The sequence below is a fragment of the Hibiscus syriacus genome, unplaced genomic scaffold (assembly GCF_006381635.1).
Source record: "Hibiscus syriacus cultivar Baekdansim isolate YM2019G1 unplaced genomic scaffold, ASM638163v2 tig00002889_pilon, whole genome shotgun sequence".
In the NCBI taxonomy this organism is placed as follows: domain Eukaryota; kingdom Viridiplantae; phylum Streptophyta; class Magnoliopsida; order Malvales; family Malvaceae; genus Hibiscus; species Hibiscus syriacus.
In genome coordinates this window covers 103,484-112,789 of record NW_024061953.1, presented here as the reverse complement: position 1 = coordinate 112,789, position 9,306 = coordinate 103,484, and the positions used below count along the sequence as shown (strand labels likewise).

The window sequence follows — 9,306 nt, the reverse complement described above, 5'->3', positions numbered from 1 at the left end:
TTTCTCCCGGCACGCTCTTTCTCTCCCCTAAAAGACACTTCTACAAGAATGCTTTCATTTTCTTTTCCTTCTCCCAGTCGTACTGCTAAATCCCTTTTTCTTGGTTCTTCTAAGGTTATTTCACCATCTTTGTCTTATCAGTTTACGTCGTGTCTTTGGGTCTCCAACACTTGATCTTGAAATGGGTTTTGATTCATTGAGATTAATTATTTTATGATTTTTTAAAGTTACCCTTTTTCTGTATGTATCTTATTTACTTGTTTAATCCAAAATTTCAGTATATTCGATGGAATTTCTGGGTTTTTGTTGTTGTTGTGATAATCTGGGAAACCCTTTTTTGTGTTTGATTCGTGTTAAAGGGTTAACACTTTGATTTGAGAATCATGCAAAGTCAGCTTGCATTGAATTACAAAGTAAACCCAACAATTTTGTTTCAATCTTCTAAGTTTAGTGTCCTATTATTGTTTTTGTTTCATGAATCATCAATGGATGAGACTCTGAATTGTTTATTTCTTGTTGTTTGTAGGTAAGTTCTTGGTGGTTTTTGAACTTACTGATAAAACATGGGTTCTGAGTCTCCAGCTCCATTGGTTGAGCCGAAAAATGCAGAGAGAAGACATCTGTTGGCAGGTTAGTGCTTTTGAACATCTTAGGAACCAACCTTAGTTAGTTAGTTACCTCTCTGTTCTGTAATTTTTCTGGTTTGTGTCTGAATTCATTTCATGGCTTATGTCTGTTCTGAAGTACCGTGTGTTGGATAAGTCTCTTTATCCGATATGCCAACCCCAGTTGGCGAGCTCGAATAAAACATAGATTGTGACCGAGCCCTAACTCATTGTAGGTTTGATTTTAAAGATTATGGAGCAATGTAATCCATCAGTTCCTGACATGATTTTCCTGTTGTTGACTGAGGTTATTAATGTATATTTAGTTTCAAGCCTTTTGGATAGTGAACTTCGGTAATTGTTCGTTCTTGAAACTATCGGTGTCCGATACCGAACGTCTCATCCACCATGGATACGGGGATATTGAATATACCTGTGTTAGAGTAGTCTTCGTACACTCAGTATGCTCGAATCTGAGTATCGGTAACATAGTTTCTTGGAATGGGATTTTAGCTAACATGCCCATCTAAGCATATTGAGAAGCATCTGGTTATGGTGGCAATGAAAATACGTGGTGAGTTTGGCTTGTCTGAAAACTGTTTTTGTGATGCAGGTCTTGTGCTCCAAAGAACAAAGGAAAGGTTCCCAAAAGAATTCACAAGGCTGAGAGGGAGAAGCTCAAGCGTGAGCATTTAAACGACCTCTTCCTTGACCTGGCTAATGCTCTCGGTAATGTCCTAAGTTTGTCTTATAGGTCTTTAAGACTTACTGTAGTATTTAAGAAATGATTCTTGTTGATGATTGGCATAGGCTTCGGTTTGTAAATCAGTTCTTGTGTGTTTGAGATTATGGTATTTCTAAGAGGAGTTTTTTTTTGTTGCAGATCCAAATCAACCGAACAATGGGAAGGCCTCCATTCTGTGCGAAGCAACTCGACTATTAAAGGACTTATTCAGTCAAATCGAGTCCCTCAAAAAGGAAAATGCCTTTTGTTATCCGAATCTCACTATGTAAGACTCCTGATCTTGACTCTGATAATTTTGCTGAATCACTCTCGGGAGTGAATGCTGAATGTCCTTGTATCCATGTTGTAAGAATATGCCTGAAATATTGGCAGTTGAACTTGGAGACGAATGAGCTGGAGGAGGAGAATTCCACCCTAGAAACTCAAATCCTGGAGCTGCAAAGTGAGATAGGAACAAAGGTGGTTCAATCTAAACCCGATCTGAACGAGCCTCCTCCCGATTTCCAGCAAACCCACTTGCCCTCACACTTTCAAGTAGATCATCCTGGTTTGCCTACCGTCGAACCTGCTCTGGCACAACCACCGGCTCTCCTCGTTGTTCCCCTTCATCCCGACATCCAGACTTATCCTATGCTCAATTCGGCGACACGACCTGCCACCAACCAAACTCCGCTGTCAGCAAACCACATGCTCGATATCCTACCCCGGCAGATCATGGCCTTCTAAACTTCTTGGGGAGCAATCAGCCATTAGGAATGAGGACAGAACTTTGATGAAACCCAAGCCAACTTGTAAATTTCAGTGCAAAAGTTCGGAACCTTTTGCTTTTGGTTTAGAACTAGGATGGCAGCCCTTTGAAAAGCTTGTTCATTGCTTGTAATGGCCCAAATGAAATTAATGACATGATTCGATGACTTAAACTTTAGCTCTAAAATCATCAATTTGGTACAATTTGACCCCTTAACCTTTGGTGAAGCACGGGTCTTTTAAATTTTGGAGGGATACTCGGATCAAAATCTGATCCATATCCATCCCTACACAAATATGATGTCATAAATCAATTAAACACCAATTCAATTAATTAATTAATATATTTGAATAGTTTAATATGATTGCAAGATAATATGTGTTCAACATTTTTAGACTATTAAGTATCATGAATTAATAATAAAATTAAAACATAAATTAATAATAATATTAAATAGTATTTATTTATTTTTTTTAGAAATCAAATAGAAATCACTATCTAAATACATGCATTTCTTTTACAAATTTGTTTGTTTTTTATTATATTATTAATGACTCTTTTTTTTAGAATAATTATTGCTTAAATGATTTCTGTCGTTATTTTTACTTTAGTGTATATATATAATATGGAATATAAAAATTAATTTTTATTGATTTTGATAAAAACATACATGAAATATAAAATCATTCTTAAAATAAACATTTCAATTAACCTAAATAGTTATTTAACGAATGTTTCGTACAAAATACAAAAAACAGTTGAACAGTTAAACTCGGGGGAGGGAAAAAATTAAAAAAATAGAAACAAAGCTCGCGCTAACTCACTTCTCCCTTCAATTCTCAGAAATTTTCATTCATATAGATTTTTTTAAAAAATGATTTTTTTTGAAAGAAATCGAATCAGATAATGCCGTTTGATTCGTTTGTGATCCTTGATTTTGAAAGTTTAAGGTTTAGATCCAATCTGATTCGTCAATTTATGGCCCTTTGAATGCCGATTCGACGATGTTAATTCCTTATTCAGGTAACTATTTTTTTCCGATTGAATTCTCAGATTTTATTGAAGCTTAATGATGGAATGATCTAAGAGTTTGTGTTGCTAACTGAGTGAATTTGAATCAAAAAAAGGGGAAAGAAAATATTGAAGGAGTTTTGGATGTTTAATTTCATATAAATCAGAACTAACGGTAATTTCATCCGATTTATGTGTTTCTTTCTAGTTAATTGCTTAAAATGCAGGTAAGCCCCATATAATAGGTAGGTGATGGTTTGGAATTTTTGGCGGGGGAGGGAGTTTTCACAATTCATTCAAAGCTTTTGGAAATTGTAGTCTGATTTGGAAGTTTTGAGGTAGAGAGGATGCCGTCATTTGAAGCTTTCTCATGATGGAATAGTATGAACTGCATTCTGGTAGCAGACTCAAGGAAAAGTTTTATATGGGGGATACGGGGATTATTCTTTCTATATTTTCTAGGAGTTGCTGTTGTTCTATGCAAGGGTTGGACTTGATATCTTCAGGTGAATGGCTCAGTTCCAAAGGAATATTTCTGAGAGGGATTTTGAACAGGTACCTCCCTGTACTAACCATTTTTATGGGTTTTTTAAAATGAATCTATGTTAATGTCACAACTTGGTCCGGGTAACAAAATTTGCTAGCTATGATTGTTGTAGCAAAATTAGTTTATGTTGATTCAGAAGCATGTGATGTACAACATTGATAGAGGAGTCTTTTAATTTAGAATGTTTTCTCTGCCTAGAATGAGATTATAGATGTTATAGGCCGAGTTACAAACCCTTTTTGCAGGCCATTTCAACCCTTAAGAAAGGAATGTATCTACTGAAGTATGGACGTTGGGGAAAGCCTAAATTTTGTCCATTCCGACTTTCAAATGTATGTTGCCTTGACTAATATTACTAGTTCTTTTCTTGATGTTTCTATACTGGAATTGCATTGAATATTATTTTACCTGAGAACACTTAGTTATGAACTTTCAGAAAATACTCTCATTTTTCTTATAAGGGAAAAGTAATTCAATAAGAAATGAATTTAGTGATTTAAGTTTTTTTTTTTAATTTCAGGATGAGAAATCATTGATTTGGTACGCCGACAAAGCAGAGAAACAACTCAGACTAAGCCAAGTTTCAAAGATTGAATCTGGACAGCGTACTGTAAGTCTGTATCTTTCAATGCCTTCTGCAGTGATCTGTAACTTTTAGGTCCTCAATTTTAGCACAGAGACCCTATCTTAACAGTGTTAGTATTTATTCACATTCTGAACATAAAAGGAGTTTAAATATACTCTTAACTCTTCGAAAACTTATGCACAAAAAATGACGATTGAAGCTACAGACTCTTTAGAGCATCTAACCAATTACACATTTGCATGAAGGAATCATTTAATGCCTTTTCTATTGAGCTGTACTATTGTGTGCTCACTTTCAGTGGATATAGAACTAGTTTTAACGTGAAAATGTTATACCTTTGTGTCAATAGTTTTTAATACCTGCCATTTGCGGACAGTAAGTGTGACTATTGAAGCTACTGTCTCTTTAGGAGCTTCTAAAATCTAACAGATCCTATTCTTCTATATATTCTTTTCGAGTATTGTAATCTCAACCATGTGAATTATCTTCTTGAAATTTTTTTTAGACTAGAGCAGCCTATGGAACCAAAAAAAAGAAAAAGAAAAAGATTAGAACCGTCTCAACAGGATGCAGAAGTGACAGAAGCTTTACCGCATGGTTTTGCAGGCAATATTCCAGCGTAGCCCTCAACCTGATAAAGAACAACAGTCATTTTCTCTTATTTATAACAACAGATCCTTGGATTTGGTTTGTATTCTGTACTGCTTTTGACCTGTTGATATCATTCTTTTAGATTATATAGGCAACAATTTACTGTTCTCGGCTTTAAGCTTCAACTGTACTATCTAATACACGCAGCAAGTTCATATTTGTCGCATTCAAATATTATAGTTTATTATTGTGGGCTCACATCAAACTTGTTTTAAGACTTTAAATTTTAGGACTTATATTCGATAGAACTATTTGTTTCTTATAGTTTTAATTCTGCAGTTTCAGTTCTCAACAGTTGATCTAATCAGTTTTGTCAATGCAAGAGTCCTTGTGTGTCTAAAAGTCTACCATGTCATATTTTGTTTTACCCATTTTCCAAGTGATGATTAGGAGTTAGGATTGTGTAGAAAGGAGCATGAACTAAGTGATCTTAGTGGTTAAGGGATTTGTTATCTCTCGAGATTCCGGGTTTGAGCACTGTGTATGCCAGTGATACGAGTGTTCATTGTTAAAGGATTGAAAGTCTTTGAACATATATTACCTTGTATTCATTCAGATTTATCAAAAAAAACTTGGATTTTTAATTGTTTTTATTGTTGAGAGAATGAATAAACTTCTCATGTTCATTAATTTAAAACTAAAACTCATATTTTTCCAATTTTCTTTCTAATAAAACATATATTTTGATTTTGATCATTGATTTATTTGCTACCATCATCTGAATCCCAATATATAAAAGTTAACTCTATTTAATGGGTAATGTTAATAGATATGCAAGAACAGGGATGAAGCTGAGCTCTGGTTTACTGCTCTTAGGGTCTTAATTTCAGAAGGTGACAATCGTAGGCGAAAAAGTGATTCAACTAGTGATAATACATCAACAGAAAGTCAATCTAGCTGTACACAAAGAAATTCTGTATCTATCGTGTAACGTACAAGTAGTGACAACATTGATAAGGTTTCTTACTATGGAGTGCCAGAAAATCCAATCATTTTCTATTTTTTCTTCAATTAAATCTTTCCTGCTTTGCTCATTGTAGGATACCAGAGATACCCAAACTGTTTCACACGACAGCTCTCCACAGCGAAGACTGGGAAAAGCTTTTTCCGAGGTTATATCATACGCTTCTATAATTCATAGCTTAACTCAGACAGAGCCAGTTGCCAGGCATACAAGTTCATTATCATTAGGCGGGTTAGAAAACTCCTCTGTTGATTCATTTAGAAGTAGTTTATCCAGCCATAAATTCTCTAGAAGATTTTAACGCAATCGGTGGTGTTTTTATCTGGGGAGAAGGAGCTGGTAATGGACTGCTTGGTGGTAGTCACAAAACTCAAACTACTGTTACCAGAATAGATGCACTTTCACCCAAGGCTCTCAAATCAACAGTGCTTCTAGATGCTCGCAATATTTCTTGTGGGAATAAGCATGCTGTTTTAGTCACAAAACAGGGGCAGATCTTTAGTTGGGGTGAAGGAACTGGAGGTAGGCTTGGGCATGGAGTTGAAGCTGATGTCTCTCAACCGAGGCTCATAGGTGCTCTTAGTGGGTCATCTATTGGATTAGTTGCCTGTGGTGAATTTCATACTTGTGCTGTAACACTTTCAGGGGACCTTTATACCTGGGGTGATGGTTCTCACAATCTTGGTCTTCTAGGGCACGGTACTGAAGTTAGTAAGTGGATTCCTAGAAAGTTAAGAGGTGACATGCAAGGTATGCGCGTGTCACATCTCTCTTGTGGAGCTTGGCATACAGCTGTTGTTACATCAACAGGTAAATTATTTACATTTGGTGACGGAACTTTTGGTGCTCTAGGCCATGGGGACCGGAATAACACAAGTTTACCCAGAGAAGTTGAGGCTCTTAGAGGACTACGAACGCTGAGGGCATCTTGTGGAGTTTGGCACACTGCTGCAGTTGCAGAAGTGCTTTCTGAGCTATCTGGTGAGTTTTCATCTGGAAAGCTGTTCACCTGGGGTGATGGGGAGAAAGGGCAGCTTGGACATGGTGATAAAGAACCCAGATTAGTTCCTTCTTTAGTAGCACTTTCGGACACTACAAGCTTTTCTCAAGTGGCCTGTGGCCACAGTATCACCGTTGCTCTAACTGACACAGGGAAAGTGTATTCCATGGGGAATGATGGTCATGGAAGCCTTGGAAGCTCTGGAAGTAGCAAGCTTCCAACTTGTGTCAAGGGCAATATCAAAAACAGCCGAATTGAAGAGATAGCATGTGGTTCTTATCATATCGCTGTACGTTGTTCAGATGCTAAGATTTACACCTGGGGAAAGGGTGAAAATGGTCAATTAGGTCACGGAGACAAGGAAGACAGAAACAGTCCCACAGTTGTTGAAGCTTTGAAAAACAAACAAGTAATGAGAGTGGTATGTGGCTCAAACTTCACTGCTGCCATTTGTTTTCATGACTGGGCACTAGGTGCCGATCACTTTAGCTGTTCTGGTTGTCGAACTCCATTTAGTTTCATCAGAAAGCGTCATAATTGTTACAACTGTGGGCTAGTCTTTTGTAGACTTTGCAGCAGTAAGAAATCTCTAAAAGCTTCTTTGGCTCCTAAGAAGAACAAGCCTTCTCGGGTCTGTGATGATTGTTTTACCAATTTAAATAGGAAATGGAGTCTCGATCAACTCCTGAATTCACCAAGAATTCAAGGGAAGTCATACATCAGAATGGTAATGAGTTACTAGATAAAGAGTTTGCAAGCCCAACAATTCTCCGTAAGTTATCCAGGCTTGCATCCTTTGATTCATTCAGACAGGCCAGGAGTTGCAAATATGGTAGAAGATTATTTAAGTCGCAGTATGACGCGAGCGGTTTATTAGGAAGTTCTGTGAGATCTTCAACTTCTTGTTTAAGAAGAGTTTCTCGAGGATCATCCCCTGCATCAAGGAAGTCGAGTCCAGTTTTTTCTTCTACAAGAGATTCAATCCATATTGATCTTGCAAATCCAGAGTTACTTCTTGAAGACCCAAAGCACACAATTGAGAGCCTCACCCAAGAGATAAGTTTATTGAGAACACAGGTAATGATAAAGATAGATTAAGATAGAACTACAACTTATCTGTTTATGCCTGTGACATTATATGTGAAAAAAACATATCAAAGCAGATTTGGTGATTAATTATTACCACTTAGGTATCTAGAAATTTCGATTTTCTGTTGCAGGTGTACATGAATTTACTGTTCATTTGTCATTCACATGCATATGGGGCCTTCACTTTTATTTTTAGTTTCTATTTCTGTAGTTTATTCCATAAAGCAATTTCTTGACAAATTCTCTAAAATGTGCTCTACATTTTCTGTTCTGAATTATTATAAGTGAAAATTTAGAAGTGTAGAGCCCATTCTGGAATCATTGTTGTTTCTATACTTCTTAAATATCTTATAAACATTTATCTGTTACCTAAAAGAAATATACGAAAGAAAAATCAGAGGCATTGTACCTTACTATTAGTAATCAATAGACACCCTGCATTGGCTGCAGGTGTTCCTATGAGTCGAAAGCATGACATTTTGATTCAATGTGAACCGAGATTTCTCACTATTACCAGATTTTCTTCCATTTTCATGACAGGATACTATTATAGCTGCAGTGAGTTATGATGCTAATATTATGGCTTTCAGGTTGAGGATCTTACTTCCAAATCTCAATTCCTAGAAGCAAAACTCGAAAATACATCAAGGCAGTTGAAAGAGGCAACGCATACAGCAAGTGTGGAAGCTGAAAAGAACAATGCTTCAAAGGAATTAATCAGATCTCTAACAGAACAGGTAAAAAAATCTAGGTTCTGCTGTAAGTTTTTACTTAAGTCCATTCAAGAATTCGATTGAACTTCTCGTATATCATCTTGAAAGACATGGTTGGTCAGAAGGTTGGGAACAGTTGGTCAGATATGTGTCGAGTCGTAAGTATTAGAAACCGATGCTTAAGAAAAATGAGGAGTCAAAACAACATAGAAGAAAGAACACGGAGAAATGCTTTGATTTAGTTTTTTGCCCTTACGTTTATCCAATATAACAACTATGGATTTGATTTATGATTCTTTGGCAGTTGAATAAAGGTGGTGGAAGAGCACCCGAACAATCAACTCCACCAAGCAACTGAGAGAGAGTTTCACTCACCGAATTCACATTCTTGTTCATACTCCAGAGTCGTACCAAGCTCAGAGTGCGAAGCCCTTTCACATGCTCAACATCTTGGATATGACAGACTCGTACATATGCATGTCATGGGATGTTCAAAGAAACAGCACCAAGAGATTGGAGTACAAGTTGATTAATGGATATTAAGACGCAAAAAAGTTCAGTGAGAGAGAGAGAGAGAGGACGTGTTGCCCTGAAACCTAGGCTTCCAAGGGAAAAACTCGAGCCCCATTAGCCTCTGATAAACAGCA

General features: G+C 36.7%; 2 pseudogenes; both read left to right on the top strand.

Moving 5' to 3' along the window:
* The first annotated feature begins 240 nt into the window (after positions 1-240).
* Positions 241-2,230, top strand: LOC120162124 (annotated as a pseudogene).
* A 1,345-nt stretch (positions 2,231-3,575) lies between these two features.
* On the top strand, positions 3,576-9,228 carry LOC120162277 (annotated as a pseudogene).
* The last annotated feature ends 78 nt before the right edge of the window (positions 9,229-9,306 follow it).